The sequence below is a fragment of the Podarcis liolepis genome (genome assembly GCF_965112155.1).
Source record: "Podarcis liolepis genome assembly, chromosome: Z".
NCBI classification, from domain to species: domain Eukaryota; kingdom Metazoa; phylum Chordata; class Lepidosauria; order Squamata; family Lacertidae; genus Podarcis; species Podarcis liolepis.
This window is the reverse complement of record NC_139570.1, coordinates 9,182,805-9,206,736: the sequence shown is the minus strand read 5'-3', so window position 1 is coordinate 9,206,736 and position 23,932 is coordinate 9,182,805. Positions and strand designations below refer to the sequence as shown.

At 44.1% G+C, this 23,932-nt stretch overlaps 1 long non-coding RNA gene across 4 annotated transcripts in view; it reads left to right on the top strand.

The window, feature by feature from the left end:
• The window catches only part of LOC310698897, a 123,089-nt gene that overhangs the window by 7,896 nt on the left and 91,261 nt on the right, over positions 1-23,932 (top strand). The window contains exon 1 of one of the 4 annotated variants that reach the window (XR_014521798.1): positions 3,421-3,825. The exons of the other annotated variants lie outside the window; for them this stretch is intronic. This is a non-coding gene — a long non-coding RNA (uncharacterized lncRNA). Of the gene's footprint in view, positions 1-3,420; positions 3,826-23,932 lie in introns of those variants that run through there. 4 annotated transcript variants of the gene reach the window in all.

The window sequence follows — 23,932 nt, the reverse complement described above, 5'->3', positions numbered from 1 at the left end:
GTTCTGCTTTGCAGAAGTACTTTCGCAAGAAAGGAATACGTCACACAGTGACTGCACCCAATCAAGGGGGGAAGGCAGAGCAGATGAGTCAGGCTCTGGTTAAAACTGCTCAGGTGTTGCTGAAAGATTCTGGGTTACCTCCAAGGTTTTGGTTGGAGGCAATCAAGTATGTGAGCTTCACCTGGAATCGCACCTACAATTCAATGATAGGGGACACACCGTTTGGGCTGTTGCATGGCAGGAAACCCCAGATTCATTTTTTGCGCAGGTTTGGATCGCTTGCATCTGTGTCAGTATCTGCTGCGTTGCAGGGGCCAGATGGATCCAAGTTCCGAAAAATGATCTTCTGTGGGTATGAGCCAACAGCGAATGCGTGGAAGTTTGCATTTCCATCAGGTGATCAGAGTAAGTTGCTGATCAGCAAGCACGCTGAGTTCTATGAGCAGGATGAAAAGTCAAAACCTGCTTCAAAGCGTGATGTTCTTTCAGAATGTCTTTCTGATTCAGAACAGGAAGATTCTGAGGGGGAGGAAGAAGGAACTGAGTCTGATGATGACGATCAGGTAACTGACCAAAGTCAGGAACAGGAGGAGGTATCTGTAATTTCTCCTCAGGTTAAGAGAACACCCAAAAGCGAGCCCAGTTCTCCGGTGAGTGTAATGGAAAGAGTTCGAAAGCGTTTTAAGTCAGAGGGGGAATCCCGTGAGGCTGAGGACACAGGTCCTGAGGGCAGTGAGTCAGAGGAAACATCTGAGTTTGTGCCCAGACGGTCTAGTCGCTCAACGAAGGGCATTCCGCCGGAAAGGTACCAGGCGACAAGTGCATGGGCCTGGTTTGCACAGTGTGATTCTGGGAGTGTTGAAGGGGTTCAACAGGTGCCTGGGAAAGATGCTGAGAAGGAGCACAAGGCAAAAGGGAAGGTGTTGAACTCAAAAGGGTCTTGTCAGAAGGTGCGGCAAGGGAGGGTGTTGGAGTTGGAACTTAACTGGTTAAGTTTTTCCCATGATGCCACACCATTCTGACGTCACTTTTGGAAGCCTGGGAGGAGCCTAGGCAAAGATTGCCAGTCCCACTCTGTACTCCGTGGGGAAAAGACGTAAGTCTGGCATGGCTGCCAATAGTCCTGGAAATTCCTGAGAAATATTGGAATAAATGCTGTAAATAGACAAACCGGTGCTGTGTGTGTTTGTCTGGAACGTGACAGTTTTACACCGCTGTGGGAAGCTCTGCTGAGTCGTGACGGAGTGGCGCAGCTGAGGGAAGCGCGCCGGACCCGGGAAGTCATAAATCGCTAATCGAGGTTCGTAAATCAATTAGCGGGGGTCACGGCTAACACCCAAAGGTCACACGCAGCACTACGGGGGCCGGGCGGAGAGGAGGGCCACCCTTTAGGGCAAAGCTCTTTCAGAGTCTTAGCAGATATTATGGAGTAGGATGAGCCAGTATCCAACTCCATAGTACACCGGGTTCCCTCTATCTTGAGTTGTACTCTAAGCTTATTGGACCCTGGGGACGGAAATTGAAGTACCCTAGCTGGAGAGGTGGACTGTAACTCCTCCTCTATGAAGGCCTTGTGGACATGTTGCTTGGGTCATGCTCTGGAGGTCTTGGACCAATGTGCCCAGTCTTCCCACAGCAGTGACATGTGGCATCCCGAAACCTGCATGTCCAACACTCCTGGTTTTCTCCACATCTGGCGTGTGTCAGACGCACAGTCAGGTGCGTCAGATGATCGCTGGTTCAACAATGCTCTCGTAGCTTGGGAGCGGTGGTGTCGGTCGGATTGGTCCGAAGCTCAGTGGACATCCTCATTGTAGGAATCTGCGGAAGACGACCGGTCTTGCTGGATGCGGTGACTTCTCTTTTCGGTACATGGGCTGTGGGCCGCCTCGTGGGCGTTATCCTTCTCAAAGAGGCAGTGGCCATATTCATTGCTTCTATCATCGTGATGTTGTCTTTTGCCAGAAGCTTGCTGTCTCGCACGCCACTGATGAACCTTTTGAGAAGACGTTCCTTGATGTCAGCAAATTGGCAATACATCGCAATCGCCCAGAGCACTGTGATGTATTCACTCGCTGACTCTTGCGCTTGTTGCTTTCTCTGTGCAAAGTCGTAGCAGCGGTGGTTCTTAGTTGGCTGAAGCGTGAGGTGTCTTGTCATAGCCTGTGTCAGCTCATTGAAAGTGCATGCCTCTATGTCCCTGGGTGCCATTAGACCTTCCAGTAGAGTGATGGCGGAACTTCCCAGCACCGTCAGGAGCACATCCACCTTGTCTGCCTCCCTAGTGAAGCTTTGTAGTCGGACGTAGCTCCTTATTCGGCAGAGCCACTGCGACCATTCTGCAGGATGGCTCATATCGAAGTCCAGTAGCAGCTGACTATGAGTAGTGGCCATCTTTGGACAGGAGCAGTCACTTGTGTGATTGTGGGTGGTTGGGAAGATGCGGCAGGTGCGGTCTCGTTTTTGGGACTATTTGCTGAGTCCAGCGTGGTGGTAAGTTCGCGCTAACTGTGAGGCTGCAGGCAACGGTGCTGCGGTGCGGTCTTGGGCCTCTGGCAGCCAGCAGGAGTTCATCTATCCCATCCTAGTCGCCAATGTTAAATGTTACGAAAAAGTCAGAAGTCCAAGGCAGTATAAGTTCCTCAAGTACGTTTATTCAACATTTGTCAGCGACAACAGCTTACACATAAGAAAACAAGAACCGAACAACTGGACAACACAATAATAATAACGAGCATGAACTGACAGTTGACAGTTGACAGTTGACAGTGCATGCACTTCCTTGCCATTAGAACGTTAGTCTACCAAAGCTTATACGATTGGTTAGAATGCGCCTTGTAACATAAAATGTGTTAAACCCAATACATAACACAGACGCTTCAGGATACAGACTCCACTAACCCAGAAATAGTACCTCAGGTTAAGAACTTTGCTTCAGGATGAGAACAGGAATCGGGCAGCAGCGGCACAGTGGCAGTGGGAGGTCCCATTAGCCAAAGTGGTACCTCAGGGTAAGAACAGTTTCAGGTTAAGAACGGACCTCCAGAACGAATTAAGTTCTTAACTCGAGGTACCACTGTATACCCTGCCGTTTTCACTGAAAGGACTCAAGGAAGCTTACAGACAAATATGAGAACCACTGAAAACTCAGAAACAACCAACCATTAAAGACATTGATAGAATAACAAATGTATACATATCTAAAAGGTAAAGGTGAAGGACCCATAGACAATTAAATCCAGTCGAATTTGACTATGGGGTATGGCACTCAGGCTGAGGGAGCTGGCGTTTGTCCACAGACAGCTTTCCAGGTCATGTGGCCGGCATGACTAAACCACTTCTGGCGCAACGGGACACTGCGACAAGTGCCAGAGTGCACGGAAATGCCGTTTGCCTTCCTGCAGTGGTGGTATGTATTTATCTACTTGCACAGGTGTGCTTTTCGAACTGCTAAGTTAGCATATAGTATACATATCTAAAATCTATTAAAAACATACAAATAATTACAAAATTACAATAAGAATAGCCACAGTACAAGATGTTCTTCATGGCTGTCAGCTGGTGTGTGCTTGTCGGTGTCAAGGGTACGTTTTGTATGTGATCAAAATGGGCTCCAGTGGAGGGAGCCATGAGTGCTAATAGGCACCTGGTGTGAAGTGAGAGGAGCGCATAAGGAGCAAGAGCTGTGCTGCCTCTGCCGCCCACAGCAACTCCTGGATGGCCTTTTGTTTTTATCAACTGAGCTGGAGGAAGCAAGCGGAAAGATTGATCAGGGGAGACCAGAATGCTGAGAGACCATGGAAACTGAAGTCTGGACTGGAGGAGGTATTGATTATTTATTTTCATTTGGAGTGGAGTGGAGTGGGGATGAGGTGAATCATTTAAGGGAGAAAACAGGTGAGGTGTGGGCTGCCTCTGAGGCAGAAGAAAATAAAACTCTGGGTTGGGAAGTTCTGGCATAAGTTTTGGTGAGGAGGGTATAGTTAGTCAGGTAAATGCATAAGCTACTGACTGCCAATTGCATCGTTAGCACCAGCTGTTCGCAAGCACCGTTCATGGCAAGCATAGGCTCTATAAGTGTCTCAGAAGGAATGATCCCCTCACTTCAGCTGGACCTGGGAACATCCATTTTTGCTATGGATCTTAATTTCCAGGCTGTGACATATCTGCTCATTTGTATTTGATTTTGTGTTTCTTATTGGAATGACATGCTATCAGATACTTAATATAATCATGCTTGATGGCATCACTGGGGCCTGACTCTAGGTCACAGGTTTGGGCCATGAAATCTCAGGGTCTGGGATGCTCCTGTCCTGGCAACCCAAAATGCACCCATCATCCCAATGTGAATGATATAATACGTTATGCATACAGTTCTGCCACAGCAAACCCATACCTAAGCACACTTACTAGTTAGAAAGGTTATAGTCCTATGTCTTCTCAGAAATAAGTTGCATTTAATTCAGTGGGGCTTACTGTGTGGTAAGCGGGGTGAGGATTGCAGCGTAAGACCCGTTTCACTCAATGAGATTTCTCGGCAAAAATACTTAGAATATGCAATGAATTCAGAAGTCACTGTGTTGAAGGGGGGTGAATCCCAAGTAAGTGTGCTTCGCTTCCCCGCTTCCCCCGACGTCTTTTGCTGCAAGGGGCTGCGGGGAGATCGCTATCTCCCCCCAGCCCCTTGCTTTAGAAGAGGTGCGGGGGAAGCGGGAAGCGAAGCGCTTCGCTTCCCCGCTTCCCCCGACATCTTTTGCTGCAAGGGGCTGCGGGGAGATCGCTATCTCCCCCCAGCCCCTTGCTTTAGAAGAGGTGCGGGGGAAGCGGGAAGCGAAGCGCTTCGCTTCCCCGCTTCCCCCGACGTCTTTTGCTGCAAGCGGCTGAAGGGAGATCGCTTCTCCCGGTGCTCCGAAGCCGGGCGGGGGGCAGGGGACACCTCCCGCCGCAGCGGGGACACCTTTTGAAGGCAGGCGGGGGGGGAGCAAAGACTTTGGCCCCCCGCCCGCCTTCAGAAGAGGTCCAGGACCTCTTCTGAAGGCTGGCGGGGGGCCAAAGTCTTTGTCCCCCCTGCCTGCCTTCCCAGGGGCTTTTAAATCGCCCCGGACAGCGGAGAAGTCCTCCGCTGTCCGGGGCGATTTTAAAATGCCGCCCGCCAGCATTTTAAGATCGCCCCGCACAGCGGAGAAGTCCTCCGCTGTTCCGGGGTTTTTTAAAATGCTGGGGGTGGGAAGAAAAGCCCTTGTTCCCCCCCCCCCCAGCCTTCAGACGAGGTCCGGGGACAGACTGTCCCCGGACCTGGTCTGAAGTCGGTTTCCCTAGGAACGCATTAATTGATTTTCAATGCATTCCTATGGGAAACCGTGCATCGCAAGACGAAAAAACCGCAAGACGAAGAGAATTGCGGAACGAATTAATTTCGTCTTGCGAGGCACCACTGCATATGCTTTACATCAGTGTTTCCCAAAGTGGGCCATACCGTCCCCGGGGGCGCTGGAACGATTCAGGGGGGCGGTAGTATCCTCAGGTGCAATCAGGAGGCGTTGAATAAAAATAAGGGGGCTATGGAAGCATAAAGAAAGAAGAGAAGAGAAATTAGAAAAAACATGTTTCATCTGTTGTGTAATGACACTTACTGCCAGGTCGGGCATCTGTTGTGGAATGGTGACAACACCTCTCATGGATCTAGCGGTCATGCTGGTGTGTGTGTGTGTGTGTGTGTGTGTGTGTGTGTTTCCCAGCCTAGGGTGAACTCTTTTTGGCTTCATTCTAGCTCAGGAATTGGATTGCAGCTTGCCTGCCTATTTGGCCAATGGGTGGTGGGCTGCGGTGCCAGCCCTGCCCCTGGGGCAGATCAGACTGAACCAGCAGACTTCACTCCTGTCCACCCCATGGATTTTTCTATCTTCAGGGTGTCTTATTTACAACAACATCTTTCTTTGCTATGTGTAGGACATAGGTAGAAATATAGTTACCTAAAGGAAGCGCAAATTTGTTGCCGCATCTTTTTATTTGTTTGCTTAAAGAAGGTAGATTTCCAAGAGGGTGCTGAAGTTTGTTTTCTAAAAAGGGGGCGGTAGGCCAAATAAGTTTGGGAACCTCTGCTTTACACCAAGTAATTATAAAACCCTTTTAATTATTGATGTTTAACAAATGGTTGCGTTATACCACATGTCTCATATTTGGCTATGCTGTGAGTGGAATATTAAGATAAATAGAATCTGTGGTGGCAGCAGGAATAAAGGGAGGGTATAGAAATATCTGTTGAAACCCAGATCTGAACTGTACATTTTGTTAAGAGTGGGAGGACTATACAGGGGAGCTTGGTGCAGTGCTAGAGCACCACATACGCTGGCAGAGGCTTCCATAGACCCTAGCAGGTTTTACATATGTAAAGCTGGGAGGGGGGGGGTGTTAACAGTGAGGCCAAAAGGTCATGAGATGCAAGAGGTACAGACTGTGACATTTCTCTGCAAATGTTTGTGACATTTTAACAGGCATGCCTGCCAGCAGGGATTGTCTTCTATTTTGGTTTTGTGCTGTGTGCCAAGTGCCTTTAGAAATAATAATTCATTTGTAATTAGGATTAGAGTGCAATATTATACAGTAATTATATTTCATAAGAATGTGACCTTTTTGCAAAGCCCCTTGCCAGAAGACAGCAAGTAAGTGGCATAGATAAGTGTATGTGTCAAGTGGGTTGCTTTGTTCCTGAAAGAATTGCAACCAGTCCACATGTGGTTTGAGTAGCATTTCATTCAACAGGGAATGCTTGGTTTAGATGCATAGCAGAATACACACGCCCATGAAGAGGCTCTTCAAGCAAAATGGCTCTAGCCCAGGTCCCATCTGCATTATGCATTTAAAGTAGAGTTACAGCCAAGACTCCCCCTACCCCAGGAGTTTAAGGGTATTGAGAGGAGTTAGGAGACTAGATAGACCAATGATCTGACTCAGTATAAAGCAGCAAGTGAAGCATTTCCTGGCATGGAGCTCAAGCATGCCCTCCAACATTTGGGGAAGTGCCTTAGCTCAGTGATAGAGCATCTGGTTTGCAGGTATAAGGTCCCATCATCTCCAGACAATGCTAGGGTGGACAGTTCAGAAATCCCGGAGAGCTGCTGTCAGTCTGTGTGGACAGGACTGAGCTAGATGGGCCAGTGGTCTAATTCAGTAGTGTTATAGATTTGGGAGGGAGGACCCCCCCAAGCAACCCAAGAAATTAATCAGTGGTGGATTTTTGATGATTTGTAACGTGAAGGGAGAAATACAAACTTCAGAGGAATTCTTGGGCTAGTCTATGCAAAACGACCTGGCCAGGCTGGGGCCATTAAGAAACAAAGAGGGCCATTGGCAATGCAAGAGCACTGTCCTTCCCCTCCTGCCCTGAGGTGCGAACAGATACAGGGGTTTGGAAGGTTGTGTTTGAGGTGACAAGAAAAGGGAGGGTGGTAGCAAGGGGTTATGAGAAAGAAGAAGAGACTGGGATCCATTTTGGCGCAGGATGACTGAAGGCGGGGTGCACTGCTACAGGGACAAGTCCCTCTTGAAATGACCATGCTGTAAGATCTGGACTCCCTCCATGCAGACTACAGGTGTAAATAGGTGAACAAGCCATGTTTCTTAAAGCTATTACAGTCTCCTCTATATCTTAATTCTCCAAATGACCACAGACCCTGGGGGAGTTCTTAGAGCACCATAGGCTCTTGCCACCACTCAGCAGAGAGAGCGGGAGGGACCCAACTTTTGTAACAGTATATGTAGCTTCCTATATTCATGTATAAGCTTCTAACATGAGTTTGACCAAACTGTGGGAGGCAGTGGAAGACAGGAGTGCCTGGCGTGCTCTGGTCCAGGGGGTCACGAAGAGTCGGACACGACTAAACAACAAATATTCACATGCTCCTAATCTTTACAAAAGAGGATTTTAGCTTTTGGTCGTAATGTAGAAATGCACAGGCAACTTGTCTTAAGACTCTGCTAGTAACTTGCTTATGAATGTTATTTACAAAGCTGGTGATGAGCAACCACTTTTCCGAGTTGCTAAGAAGCACTCTTCTTTAGTAAAAATTGAGAGGAGGAAGTTACTTAACATCCTTTAAAAGCAGTTCCATCAGGGCTGAGATTCTTCAGCCTCTTCTCTGCTTGTCTTTAGGCATAACAAAATGTTCTGTTGCCAAATAAAAGAGCCATCAGTACATGAAATGCTAAGACAACAATCAATAGTGTTCTTATTAATCATACAAGTGGATGCAGTTCAAGTTGTGGAAGTAATCTGCATTACCCTCTTCATTGTGAACGAGTCTGTTTTGATGGAAAGCTTTTAGGTTCCCAGTCATTTTAGAACTCTCTTAATTTCTTTATGCATCCCGGCCCATAAACGTCTCTTGAGCTGTTGCTCTTGGCATGTTTTTTTAAAAAAAATTAATGTAGTGGTACCCATTACTGTGCAGGTGAAATTATAACAGTTACTCTTTCAAAGCCCAGAAGCTGGAATGCAGATTCTACTCACTGAACATTGTCTGATAATGTACTAAATAAAACAATTGCTTAAATGGCCCTGCTTCTGAGTGGGGTGGAGAGTGGAAACACACCAATGCAATTAACAGCATGGCTCTTTCGAACCTTGGAGGCACATTTGGAAACCTAAGAAACTGTAGTAAATACATATTTCACAGAATAAAACCTAAGAATCCTCAACACACACCCCCCCCCCAAAAACCCAGGCAAAACACCTTCACCCCCACAAAGACAAAAACACTGACAGAGAAACGGGCAATATCTTCCCCAAAACAGGCAACTTCCCAAGCAAACAACGCCCCCCCCCCGCAAAGGCAGTATACTCATTTAAAGGTAATTGGGAGCATGGCCTTGGAGGTGTGCCTAGGTCCTAGGAGGATGCCCGAGGGTGCTCCATTAAGCACCCTAGCTTTAGAGGAAAGGTTAAGCAGCTAGGTGGTTGGATGCAAAAGAGGGCAGGGCTTCGACACCTTGAATAGTTATGCAAAAGAGGGAGTTTTGGCAACACTTACTGAAATTGCATCTTCTACCATTACAAGATAACAGTTATTGACCATAAAATCACAATATTAACAACACAACCCAATTTAAGCTCACAGAATTATAACTATGTGATGTTTTTAAACAAATATTTACTGGGTTTTTAAAAATAATAATACAAGAACCATTAAACACTTATCCAGCAGTACATCTTATGGTGTTTGTTCTATCCGTTGAGTTTAGACATAAGCTCACACATTCAGTGTTCAAATATATTAGTTAACGTAACCTCTCCACTGAGAAGACTGAGTGGTTTGTATAACAAGATCTTGGTTTTGGTCATTAACATAGTTAAAGAAAGGGGTCCACATTTCTTGGAAGGTGAAATATACTTGGAGTTGAGTGTGAATTTCATGCTCTTTATTCTGCTCATAGTAGCAACGAGTGAATCTTTCCCCAAAATGTCTAGCTATACTGTATATACATTATATACAGTATATACATTTACACAATGGGCCCTGTGTGATTGGCTAATTCCAGGCTGCTCCTTTAGGCCAATCAAGTTGCAGATTCACCTCCTCCAGAAGTCTGATTGGCTGCTCCTGCAGGCCAGTCAGGTTGCTGATTCACTTCATCCAGGAGCCTGATTGGCTGCTCCTGCAGGCCAATCAGGTCGCTGATTCACTTGGTTGGTTCACTTGATCCACCTGGAGCTGGATTGGGTGGCTCCTGCGGACTAATCAGACTGCTGCATTCTGGATTCTATTGTTCTGGGATTCAGCTCAGTACATACCAGAAGGTGTTTCTCTTCATTATCCCTTCAGTTGCCTTCCTGTGTCTGGTGAGATGTTCAGACACTGCTGTATCCCAGATATTATTTTCCCATATCTTCAGGGGTATCAAAAAGAAGCAACAGTGCAAAAGGCACTGAGGGCTGGTGTGGTCTAGTATTTAGAGTGTCAGACTCAGTCCTGGGACACCAGAGTTCCAATTCCCATTCAGCCATGGAATTCACTGGGTGGAGATGGGCCAGTCACAGTCTCTTACCTTAACCTCATTGTTGTGAGGAGAAAATGCAGGGAGGCATGAACTATGCCATCTTAAGCTCCTTGGACGAAAGGTGGGATATAAATGCCATATGAAATGAAATCAAAACACAGCTTAAGCCAAAGCCAATAAACCTGCGACATAATCAGTCAAATTATCCCCATTTAAAAGCCATTATGTTTATTTATTGTGGCACAGTGTATAGGAATTACTGCGTTATCAGGGTGATTCTTTTACTTAGCTGAAATACATGGCACGAATGTAGTAACAACCTGATCCACGTCCCCTCCTCTGCTCTAAAGCTATTAATCATTGTAGCGACAGGTCAGTTATTTACACTTGCCAATTTTTATTTTTATTTTAAAAAAATAATATCTTCAGAGCGATCTGGAATTACAAGGAATTAAATATATGCAAGCTAGATTAGCAGTGTACATTTAGTTTGCTAATTGGGCCTGGGTTTTAATTGCACTCTTCATAATGATTTGAAGACTCCATCTGAAATAATTTACTTTAGCAGCAAATGTTTTCCTGCCAACAGAGTAAATAATATACTGAAAATAAGGGTTGCATGCTTTTCAAAGATCAATTCTGACCAGCAAGAAAAGCATTGGGATGAGAGATTTCTTGTACATCAGTCTTAACAGAGAAACAATCTAACTGGAAATAGGAAAATAATTAGCAATTATTTTCATATTTTAGTAAGATTGCTTCTCCATACAGACTGTTGTGTATGCGATGGTTATCCAAATAGCATATTGTATATCAGAACTGAAAACAGAAGCCTGTGAGCCGATTTCTGAAGCTGTCATCTTCTGTAATGGCAGTAGAAAAAAAATAAAAATGCTAAGAATTGTTTCCCTTTTCATAAAATTTCCTTGATATTACTACTGTAATAACCCTGCCTAGAAAGTGCTTTTTCATCAGAGACAACACAGGAAAAAAGGCAGAGAGGTATGTTCTTTCACTTCCACGCTGCCCTGCATTTAGGGAGAACAAATCAAAGGCATATGTATAGGATGGGAGAGAGATGCTTTTCGCAGTGGTATGATTACCTTGAATATAACCCAGCAGCGTTATGCATCTGCAAATAAAGCTAATGCAATCTCAGGTTCCCTCCAGATGTCCTTGTTATCCATGCATTTATGATTATTTGTGCTCATGATGGTATTGGGACAGTTACCTGCCATCACACTTTCAATACTGTTTGGACCTGCAAAGGCTTTGGGATGGACACACTACTTTCTTTCCAATCAGCGTAACTTGTTTCAGTCCTGTAACTTCCAGTAAAAAAAGTCCAGTTTTTATACCACAGAAGATCTATCTATCTGTCTATCTATCTATTTACAGTGGACCCTGTGGATATGAATTTAATTTGTTCTGGGAGTCCGTGTGCACCCCATAAAATCCATATCCAGAGGCGCCACTTCTGTGCATGAGCGAGTGGTGAAACCCGGAAAAATACTTCCGGGTTTGCCACTTTCGCAACCCGAAGTTTACGTTACTCGAGAGTAACATAACCCAAGGGTCTTCTGTATTTATTTTGTCCTGCTTCTGCTGTGCTGTAGTGCAAAAACAACCCTCCCAGTGGCAATAATACAATAACAATGGGGAAGCATCACAGACCAACTTATAAAGAGGAATGATGTGTGGATGTCCCAGTATAAACCCACCACTAAAGTACTATTACTGCATCAATGACATGTAGCAGAATATACCAGCCAAAAAACTTGCACCAGACTGCATTAACAGAAGCATAATGACCACATTATGAGATGTAATAAGCCCTTTTGAGGCATTCCCCTGCATGTGATTACAGTGGCGCGAAGAGGACACTTACCCTGTCCCTCTCTTGCATCTGTTGGTTTCTGGTAAAAGGAAAAGAATAAATATGGTAAAATTAAACAAGAATTCTCTGGTTTACCTAGATCCAGGTTTGGAGCAAGCACTATTTGGTTAGAAAGCCCCAGCAGAGATTTAAAATCACAAAACGTAGCAAAGTGTGGAAATGTAGGCTGTTAGACCTTTAAAATATGCCCTTCTGAGTTACTTCCAAAGTTTCCCACTTCCCTAGTACAGAAAAAGACCGCACACTTGGTGAGTTAAAAATGGTTTACTTAGAAACTCTCCAAAGGTCAGATTTATGTGCATTTCCATATATCAGTCGGAAAACAAAGGCAGTAAAACTTATAACGGTTGAGTAGAGCCTTCTCTCTCTCTCTCTCTCTCTCTCTCTCTCTCTCTCTCTGTGTGTGTGTGTGTGTGTGCATGAGCATAGCCAGTATTTCTGTTGGGGGAGGGGCAGAACCAGCGTGATTAGTCAGCTAAGTATTTCTATTGTTTTACTCCCTCCCCGGCTACACCCATCTGTCTGTGTGCTTGTACATACGTGTGTATGTGGGGCTTGGGCATGAATCCTTGGAATTCTCTACTCACCTGGGAAGTGGAATTCATTGGGGCATATTTCTGGATAAACATGGATTGTGCTGCTTGGGTGTTGCAAACATTTTCCTGTTTTCATATATCTGTATTTCCTCCTAATAGGGAAAAACACCCTAATTTACATATATTGTACTATTGCCCAAACTAGTCCTAGTCAAGGTGTTCCAAACTGTGGTAAATGGACCACCAGTAGTCCATGAGCTTTGTTCATGCAGTCCACACCATGTCAACCTTAAATATCAATATCAATTTTTAATTGTACTTGTATTGCTTCTTTTAATCCATCCTATTTTATTGTACAGTTGTACCTTGGTTCTCAAACGGAATAAGTTCGAAAACCAAGGCATGGCTTCCGATTGACTGCAGGAGCTTTTTGCACTCAAGCGGAAGCCGCGTCGGGCATTCGGCTTCCAACAAATGTTTGCAAACCGAAACACTCACTTCCGGGTTTGTGGCGTTTGGGAGCCAAAGCGTTCGAGTCGCAAGGCATTCGACAGCCAAGGTCCGGCTGTATTGCGGTTTGAATTCTGTTGATTGTAAATTGTAGTACAATGAACAAAAGAAGCAATTTAAATACATTTAAAATCATACAGAATATAGCACAAGACACTGCAATTGCTGCAACAGGTAATTTGTGCTCTGAGAAGGCCATGAGTGCCGTGGGGTGGGGTGTTTGGCAACTGCTTGTCTTATCCTGGTTGTAGTCTTGCCTCTAAGGTCCTCTAGATGGAGCTGCTAAGAAGGAAATGAAGGCCAGCTTGTTTGAAACGGCAGGAATCTCCATTGCTCCCTCAGTATCTCAAGAGAGGTAGCAAGCCATGTGTTGATGTTTGCAAAGAGTTTTTAAAAGGAGTGAAAATTAGAAAATTCTAACGAAGCCGCAGACTTTCTTCCTCCTCTTGCAATGTATTTTGCAGGCTGCCCAAATCAGGTTTGTTTGTTTTGCAAGAAGGTTGCTCCAATAAATGTCAATCATCCCACCTGGCAATTCATCCCAGTTCCTAAGAAGACATAGTTGGAGTCAAGCAGCAGTTTCCAAAACCCTAGGGAGAAGGTGGATCATGACCTTACAGAGGAATGGGCTGCACAAGCCAGTGTATTATAAACACAAACCATTGGTGTCAAGTCTTGATGTGTTTATTGGTTTCTAAAAGGGCAAATATGGCAGGAGACTTTTCACACAGCCACTGGGAGCATCGGAGCTGCAATGCAAGGGGTGCATCTGGCAGCTTTATTCGGAGAAATAGCAGGTCTTAAAATTAATAAAGATAAAACCAAACTCCTGGCAAAATATATGAAGGTTGAGAGTAAAAATAAATTACAAAGTTTATCATACTTAAAGATCGAAAACAATATTAAATATTTGGGTATGTGGTTAACAGCAAAGAATATAAATTTGTATAAAGATAATTACAGTGGTACCTCTGGTTGTGGATGGGATCTGTTCCAGAGCTCCGGTCAGATCCCAAGGTTTCTGCAACTAGAAGTGCCTGTTCTGCACATATGTGTAGCACGATAGACAGTGGCTGCACATGCACACGATGCGTAGAACACTTCTGTGCTGCATGTAGAGCACTTCTATGCATATGCAAGCTGTGAAACCTGGAAAAATACTTCTGGGTTTGCCACTTTCACAACCCGAAGTTTATGTTACCCAAGGGTAACATAAGCTGAGGTTCTACTGTACTTGAAAACTTGGGAGGATATTAAAAGGAATTTGCAAATAGGGAGTAGAATGAAACTTTCATTATTGGGTAGAGTGTTGCCCATTAAAATGAATGTACAGTGGTACCTTTGGTTACATACGTTTCAGGTTACAGACTCCGCTAACCCAGAAATATTACTGGGAGCCAGCATGGTGTAGTGCTTAAGAGCGGTAGTCTTGTAATCTGGTGAACCGGGTTTGCTTCCCCGCTCCTCCACATGCAGCTGCTGGGTGACCTTGGGCCAGTCACACTTCTTTGAAGTCTCTCAGCCCCACTCACCTCACAGAGTGTTTGTTGTGGGGGAGGAAGGGAAAGGAGAATGTTAGCCGCTTTGAGACTCCTGAAGGGGAGTGAAAGGCGGGATATCAAATCCAAACTCTTCTTCTTCTACCTCGGGTTAAGAACTTTGCTTCAGGACGAGAACAGAAATTGTGCAGTGGCGGTGCAGCGGCAGCAGGCGGCCCCATTAGCTAAAGTGGTGCTTCAGGTTAAGAACAGTTTCAGGTTAAGAACAGACCTCCAGAACGAATTAAATTCTTAACCCGAGGTACCACTGTATTGCCACGGATGTTATTTTTGGTTCAGTCAATACCAGAGATGTTAGCAACATGGTTGCAATATCATCATCTGAATAAAGTATTTTAAAAGGATATAAAGCAGGGGTTTGGGGAACAAACATCACAACTAGAGACCTGTTAAACTGAAATGTTAAAGTGCTGTCTAAACTTTATAAGAAGCTATTGGAATGAGAGACAAAGGATGAACAAGTGAAATCTTCAGTGATACCCTGGGCAATAGATATTGGTTATAATATAGAAATGGATGCATGGGAACGTTTATTGAACATGGATTTAAAATTTACAGCATGTTATAGTTTAAGAGAAAACTATATGAAAATGTTATATAGATGATACCTAACACCTAGTAGATTGGCAAAAATGTATAAATCCAAATTTAATATGTGCTGGGAAAGATGGTACGTTTTTTCATATGTGGTGGTCTTGTAGTAAGGTTAAATCTTATTGAAAAATTATATATAATGAACTTTAAAAGATGTTTGCAATAATATTTATTTAAAAAACAGAAGCTTTTCTTTTGGGAATTATGGGATCAAAACCACCGAAACAGTATAGAAATTTATTTATGTGTGCAGCCACAGCTGCAAGAATGTTATTTGCCCAAAAAAGGAAGGAAGAAGAGGTATCAACAAGAGAAGAATGGATACAGAAGTTAATGGACTACGCAGAAATAGTGAAACTTACCAGGAGAATAAGAAATTGAGATAACAATTTTTTGTAGAAAGGAATGGAAATGGTTTATTGAATATTTACAAACAAACTGTAAACAGATCAAGAAATTGGCAGGATTAATGTAAAATAGTGAAACTTACCAGGAGAATAAGAAATCGAGATAACATTTTTTTGTAGAAAGGAATGGAAATGGTTTATTGAATATTTACAAACAAACTATAAACAGATCAAGAAATTGGCAGGATTAATGTAAAAACCTGCAGTTTCAAAATATATAAAAGAATATGTTAATATAATTTGAGTATGCAGGAAGATGAAAAGAAATGTAAAGAACCACAGAAAGAGGGGTAAGGGAGTCGGAGTTTGAAATGTTAACATTATGATTGAATAATTGTTGTAATGTATATATAAGTATTATTATTATTATTATTAAGTACTTTTCTGAATCTGTCTCTCTTTACCCCAGCCTTCTTTACCAATACACCTGGGAGATTTTTTAGTACCCACCCTATTCTTGTTTTACAACTTTATCATTATTACTTTAGACATATATATATATATATATATATATATATATATATATATATATATATATATATATGCTTTCGTAGATTTTCACGGGTACAGGAATGCAGGTTTTGGTGTCTTCGGGTGTCTTCCCGTGTAAGAGTTGGGGTGTCTAGGCGACGTTTCGACGAGGTCTCACTCGTCATCTTCAGGCTGGTGCTTTCGGCTTCTTGTTACTGGAACAGAGCAGGATCTCAGTGTTTGAGTTCCTATAAATACTGTTGAGGGGTGTGGTGTATAGCCTCCGACGTTCTGGGCAGAGAGGAAGTTCCCAGGTTAGTGTGCCTTTTCTTCTTTTGTTCCTTAATTACTTGAGGGATATCTTGAGTGATTTCTTGAGTGATATTCTGAGTACCACTTAGGAGGGTCATTAAGTGTGGATTAGTGCTAAAGCTTTCGTGTCTTGACCTCTTGAGCTTGTGAAGAGTTTTTCTGAGAAGATGGCTGTACTGCACTTAGTTGTGCTCTGGCTTGGCTTCGTGTATAGGGGCGAGCTGTGGTTTTGTGCCCTGTGCCAGCCAGATCTGTGTAGGGATTGCAGGGGGGTGCAGCATCCGGAGGTGCCACTATGGTTTGGCTACTGGATGGTGTCTGTAATTTATCTGTGGAGAGGGTCTGGGTTTGGGTCTGGTGTGGTTGATTGGTGATGATTAGCTTCCATGATTGATTGGCTTCCATGATTATTCTCTTGTGGTGATGTTCCATGTTAAAGAGCAATTTGGAATCTGCAAAATTAATTTCGTGTCCTGTTTCTTTCATGTGTTGGAAAAGAGAGGAAGTTTTTTCTTCTTTTTTGACGGCATTCTTGTGTTCTGCGATACGTGCATTTATTCGTCTGTTTGTTTGTCCAATGTACGTGGCTGGGCAGACTTTGCAGGGTATTTCATAGACCCCTTGGTTTTCCAACTGGATTTTATCTTTGGGGTTTCTGAGGATATTGGCTATTTTTTGGTTGGTGCAAAAGGCTGTTTTGATATTGTGTTTATGGAGGATTTTGCTAATTTTATCTGTAGTGCCCTTGATATAAGGAAGGAGGGCCATGCCATTGTTTTCTTCTGTGTCTTGGTTTTTGGGGGGTGTTTCTTTTTGGATATCACTCAAGATATCCCTCAAGTAATTAAGGAACAAAAGAAGAAAAGGCACACTAACCTGGGAACTTCCTCTCTGCCCAGAACGTCGGAGGCTATACACCACACCCCTCAACAGTATTTATAGGAACTCAAACACTGAGATCCTGCTCTGTTCCAGTAACAAGAAGCCGAAAGCACCAGCCTGAAGATGACGAGTGAGACCTCGTCGAAACGTCGCCTAGACACCCCAACTCTTACACGGGAAGACACCCGAAGACACCAAAACCTGCATATATATATATATATATATGTTTTCGTAGATTTTCACGGGTACAGGAATGCAGGTTTTGGTGTCCTCGGGTGTCTTCCCGTGTAAAAGTTGGGGTGTCTAGGCGACGTTTCGACGAGGTCTCACTCGTCATCTTCAGGCTGGTGCTTTCGGCTTCTTGTTACTGGAACAGAGCGGGATCTCAGTGTTTGAGTTCCTATAAATACTGTAGAGGGGTGTGGTGTATTGCCTCAAAAGTTCTGGGCAGAGGGGAAGTTCCCAGGCTAGTGTTCTTTTCTTCTTTTGTTCCTTAATTACTTGAGGGATATCTTGAGTGATTTCTTGAGTGATATTCTGAGTACCACTTAGGTGGGTCATTAGGTGTGGATTAGTTGCTAAAGCCTTCGTGTCTTGACCTCTTGAATTTGTGAAGAGTTTTTCTGGGAAGATGGCTGTACTGCACTTAGTTGTGCTTTGGCTTGGCTTCGTGTATAGGGGCGAGCTGTGGTTTTGTGCCCTGTGCCAGCCAGATCTGTGTAGGGATTGCAGGGGGGTGCAGCATCCGGAGGTGCCACTATGGTTTGGTTACTGGATGGTGTCTGTAATTTATCTGTGGAGAGGGTCTGGGTTTGGGTCTGGTGTGGTTGATTGGTGGTGGCGTTCTGTGTGCCTCTGGATCTGGTGTCGGTTTTTGTGGGGAGGGCTAATTTCCAGATGTCTGGCAGGCGGGACGTGTCGTCACGCTTGTTCATGTTGTGAGGGTGTTTCTCTATCTCGATGGCTTCCATGATTATTCTCTTGTGGTGATGTTCCATGTTAAAGAGCAATTTGGAATCTGCAAAATTAATTTCGTGTCCTGTTTCTTTCATGTGTTGGAAAAGAGAGGAAGATTTTTCTTCTTTTTTGACGGCATTCTTGTGTTCTGCGATACGTGCATTTATTCGTCTGTTTGTTTGTCCAATGTACGTGGCTGGGCAGACTTTGCCACCACCAATCAACCACACCAGACCCAAACCCAGACCCTCTCCACAGATAAATTACAGACACCATCCAGTAACCAAACCATAGTGGCACCTCCGGATGCTGCACCCCCCTGCAATCCCTACACAGATCTGGCTGGCACAGGGCACAAAACCACAGCTCGCCCCTATACACGAAGCCAAGCCAAAGCACAACTAAGTGCAGTACAGCCATCTTCCCAGAAAAACTCTTCACAAATTCAAGAGGTCAAGACACGAAGGCTTTAGCAACTAATCCACACCTAATGACCCACCTAAGTGGTACTCAGAATATCACTCAAGAAATCACTCAAGATATCCCTCAAGTAATTAAGGAACAAAAGAAGAAAAGAACACTAGCCTGGGAACTTCCCCTCTGCCCAGAACTTTTGAGGCAATACACCACACCCCTCTACAGTATTTATAGGAACTCAAACACTGAGATCCCGCTCTGTTCCAGTAACAAGAAGCCGAAAGCACCAGCCTGAAGATGACGAGTGAGACCTCGTCGAAACGTCGCCTAGACACCCCAACTTTTACACGGGAAGACACCCGAGGACACCAAAACCTGCATATATATATATATATATATATATATATATATATATATATTTGCTTTCGTAGATTTTCACGGGTACAGGAATGCAGGTTTTGGTGTCTTCGGGTGTCTTCCCGTGTAAGAGTTGGGGTGTCTAGGCGACGTTTCGACGAGGTCTCACTCGTCATCTTCAGGCTGGTGCTTTCGGCTTCTTGTTACTGGAACAGAGCAGGATCTCAGTGTTTGAGTTCCTATAAATACTGTTGAGGGGGTGTGGTGTATAGCCTCCGACGTTCTGGGCAGAGAGGAAGTTCCCAGGTTAGTGTGCCTTTTCTTCTTTTGTTCCTTAATTACTTGAGGGATATCTTGAGTGATTTCTTGAGTGATATTCTGAGTACCACTTAGGAGGGTCATTAAGTGTGGATTAGTTGCTAAAGCTTTCGTGTCTTGACCTCTTGAGCTTGTGAAGAGTTTTTCTGAGAAGATGGCTGTACTGCACTTAGTTGTGCTCTGGCTTGGCTTCGTGTATAGGGGCGAGCTGTGGTTTTGTGCCCTGTGCCAGCCAGATCTGTGTAGGGATTGCAGGGGGGTGCAGCATCCGGAGGTGCCACTATGGTTTGGCTACTGGATGGTGTCTGTAATTTATCTGTGGAGAGGGTCTGGGTTTGGGTCTGGTGTGGTTGATTGGTGATGGCGTTCTGTGTGCCTCTGGTTCTGGTGTCGGTTTTTGTGGGGAGGGCTAATTTCCAGATGTCTGGCAGGCGGGACGTGTCGTCACGCTTGTTCATGTTGTGAGGGTGTTTCTCTATCTCGATGGCTTCCATGATTATTCTCTTGTGGTGATGTTCCATGTTAAAGAGCAATTTGGAATCTGCAAAATTAATTTCGTGTCCTGTTTCTTTCATGTGTTGGAAAAGAGAGGAAGTTTTTTCTTCTTTTTTGACGGCATTCTTGTGTTCTGCGATACGTGCATTTATTCGTCTGTTTGTTTGTCCAATGTACGTGGCTGGGCAGACTTTGCAGGGTATTTCATAGACCCCTTGGTTTTCCAACTGGATTTTATCTTTGGGGTTTCTGAGGATATTGGCTATTTTTTGGTTGGTGCAAAAGGCTGTTTTGATATTGTGTTTATGGAGGATTTTGCTAATTTTATCTGTAGTGCCCTTGATATAAGGAAGGAGGGCCATGCCATTGTTTTCTTCTGTGTCTTGGTTTTTGGGGGGTGTTTCTTTTTGGATTAGCTTCGTAACCCTGTTTTGCTGGTATCCATTGGCGATTAACACATTTGAGAGATTCTGTAACTCAGTTGTCAAGTGGTCTTTGTCAGCCAGGCGTTTGGTTCTGGAGATGAGAGTCTTGGCTACGGAGTTTATTTGTGCAGGGTGGTGGTGTGATTGTGCATGTAAGTAGCGGTTGGTGTGTGTTTTTTTCCGGTAGATAGTGTGTCCTAGGGAGCCATCAGGTTTTTTGTAGATTAGGACGTCAAGGAAGGGAAGTTGGTTGTTGGCTTCTATTTCCATAGTGAATTGTATTTTGGGGTGTAGGCTGTTGAGATGTGTGAGGAAGCTATCTAGTTTTTCTTTCCCGTGTGGCCAAATTACAAAGGTGTCGTCAACATATCTGAGCCAAAGTTTGGGTTTGTGTTCTGACTTGTCTAAAGCATTGGTTTCAAAGTGTTCCATGTACAAATTTGCGATGACCGGTGAGAGGGGTGATCCCATAGGTGCTCCTTCTATCTGTTTGTATCTTTGTCCATTGTGGATGAAGTACGTGTTGGTTAGGCAGTGGTTGGTCAGGTCCAGGATGTATTCGGGGGGATTGTATTTGTTTTGAATGGCTGTCAAGGCTTCATTAATGGGCACTTGTGTGAAGAGAGATACAACATCGAAGCTCACAAGTAGGTCATCGGGATGTAGGTTTTGCTTCTTTATTGTTTCTATGAACTGGAAGGAGTTAGTAACGTGTGAAGCGATGGATTCTGCATAGGGCTGAAGTTGCTTAGCGAGAAATTTAGCGAGATTTTGTAGAGGTGAGCCTATGGAGCTGACTATTGGTCTGAGTGGTGTTCCTTCTTTGTGTATCTTGGGGAGACCGTAGAGTTTGGGGCATCTGGATGATTTTTCTCTGGGGATGATTCTTAGCTGGATTTCTTCACTGATAGGAGAGGCTTTTATTTTGGATTTGGTGGTTTTTTCCAGATAGGTGGTGGGATCTGTTTTTATAGGTTGGTAGGTAGGGTCTTGGAGTAGATTTGATAGTTTTGCTTGGTAGTCCGATGTGTTCATCACAACAGTGGCATTACCTTTGTCTGCTGGGAGAATGATTATGTTGTTGTCTTTCCTCAGGTTGGTGAGTGCTTTCTGTTCTTCTTTGTGTAAATTGCTTCTGGGTGGTTTGCTGGAGCAGAGGATGTTGGTGACTTCAAGTCTGATTTTATTGGCTTCATCTGGGTTGATTTTGGTTAGGCTAGCTTCGACTCCGCATATGATGTTTTCCGTGGGGATGCGTCTCGGGGCGACTGCAAAGTTGAAACCTTTGGAGAGTACTTTGGTTTCAGTTGAGGTGAGGATCCTGTCTGATATGTTATGTACTGTTTGTTTCATGGGTTGTTGTGGAGGGTGGCTGGGCTTCTGGCGTTTCTCTAGTTTGTGGAGTTTGTTGGTGTGTCTGTCTGTCTTATGTGAGGTCTCAGTTTCAGCTCTCCAGACGGCTAGTTGTTTGCATTTGTCCCAGAGTGCAGGGTGGATTTTGTTACAGAGTTTGAGGTGAAGAGTGAGCAGATCTTTGTTGGTTTGGTTTAGTAGGTATCTTTTCTTATGTATTTCGTTTCTGATTAGGGATAGTTCAGTTCGTTTCAGGATCCTTTCGGTAGCTGGGATCCTGCTCTGTTCCAGTAACAAGAAGCCGAAAGCACCAGCCTGAAGATGACGAGTGAGACCTCGTCGAAACGTCGCCTAGACACCCCAACTCTTACACGGGAAGACACCCGAAGACACCAAAACCTGCATATATATATATATATATATATACACACACACATACTGCTTAATTGCAATTGTCTCTAAGTGGTGTACAATTAGTTAAAAAATGAGGGGTACAGTTAAAACTTATAAAATCAGAATTCAGTTAAGATGCCTGCTGGAATAGAAAAAGTCTTCATTAACATCACTGTAAATTACTGTAATTTGCTCTGGAGCCTTATGGAGAAGGGGAGGTAAAAATCACCGTTGTCATCATCATCTGCTGGAGAACTATACATTTTTCAAAGCACTATTATGCCACTTTGACTGTCTTGGCTGCCCCCCCTCTAAAATAAAAAATAAAAAATCCTGGGATGTGTATGTTGTTAAGGACTCAGAGTTATTAGGAGACTCAATTTCTCCTTCCAGAATTTCAATTTTCAGAGCAATTTAACAATCAGTCCCTCTTCCAGGATTCTTTGGCAGAAGCCATGACTATTAAAGTAGTAGACTAGTGCTTTAAACGTGTGGTGCGGATGTTGAAAAATTGGTTCTAGAACCTGTAGAGCAATCCTAGCCATGCCTGCTTAGACGTAAATCACATTGAATTCAGGTAAGAGCAGGAGGGAAATTCAGTTCAGTTCAGTTTGCATAACTCACACTTTATGAAAATTAAAATAAATACACAAACTGAAACAGCGCTCCATTGATAATTACACTTCTATGAATTTTGCAGTGCAGTTCTCCAGCCGTGAGATGTGTTCAAAATGTGCACACATTCATGAAACAAACATACAAAATGCATTATATTTGGATAAATGGCACTGTGAAAATGGGCACACGAGGCAAAATTGCACACAAATGTGCATACAGTCATACCTCGTGTTGAAGTAGCTTCGGGATAAGTATTTTCTGGTTGCGCGCTGCGGCAGCCAGGAGCGCGTTGCTTCCGGGTTTCGCCACTTGCACATGCGCAGACAGTCAAAATGACGTCATGCACAGAAGCAGCGAATTGCGGCACACGCAGGCGCGGGTTGTGTTCGCTTCTGGATGCAAACAGGGCTCTGGAATGGATCCCTTTCACACCCAGAGGTACCAGTGTATTAGGAGAACTTCACACTAATGTGAATTTAACATACAGTATATAAAATGGAAAACTGGCATAAACTGAAATTGGCAGATTCTCCCTTCCCTGCTTTCAGGTAAATGAGGTTAGGATCACCCAAACCAGCCTAAGTCCCACCTTGAAAGGCCGCTGAATTTTGCCTCTCTATTTTCTCTCTATTATCTCCAGCTTTACTTTCCCCATTCTATTCACTAATCTTTAACTTTGCATCAAGCCTGGCATGTGCAGGAAAGTTTATTATGCCCCATCTGCACCAGTCTAGTTACATGCCCAGTGAATTATTTCTGGAAAGAATCAGTCCAGCACAAGTAATTTCAATAAAACAACCTTTATACTTTAGGAAATATAGATGTAATATTGCTGCAGTTTAATAACAAAGACTAGAGCCTCTGTGATAATATATTTAAAGTGTAATTTCATGATAGGCCTTTTCATTGCAAATGGGAAATACATTGTTGCATGCTACCCCAGTCTCTGAGTGGTGCAAAATTGCAGAGGTTCCGGGCGCTTACCCAGGGTTCGGTTTCCTTGGAATAAAGGACAGAAGAGACTGTGGTGTCTTTAGGATATATAGTTTGTTTATACATAGATACAATCTGAGCCTAGGATGGAAGGGCTCACAGCATTAACACCCCAAGAGGGTCTTGCTTCTCCCATGGCCTGTTGCAGAATACCTGGGGGAACAAACCCACCAGTCTGGATACATTATGTTTCTAAATGGCAGCTTCTGAAAATCACAGAAAGGGAGGTCAGGAATGCCTTCAGGTCCTGCCTGTGGGCATCTGGTTGGCCACTGTGAGAACAGGACACTGAAATAGATAAACCACTAGCTTGATCTAGCAGGGCTGCTCTTATGTTCTTAATCTGAGCATGATCCACTCTGCCGTTTGAATGCTTACAGCACAAAGCAGATATTGAGAGTTGTGTGGGAAGGAGCCACTCTAAATTTGCCCTAGTTTTGGC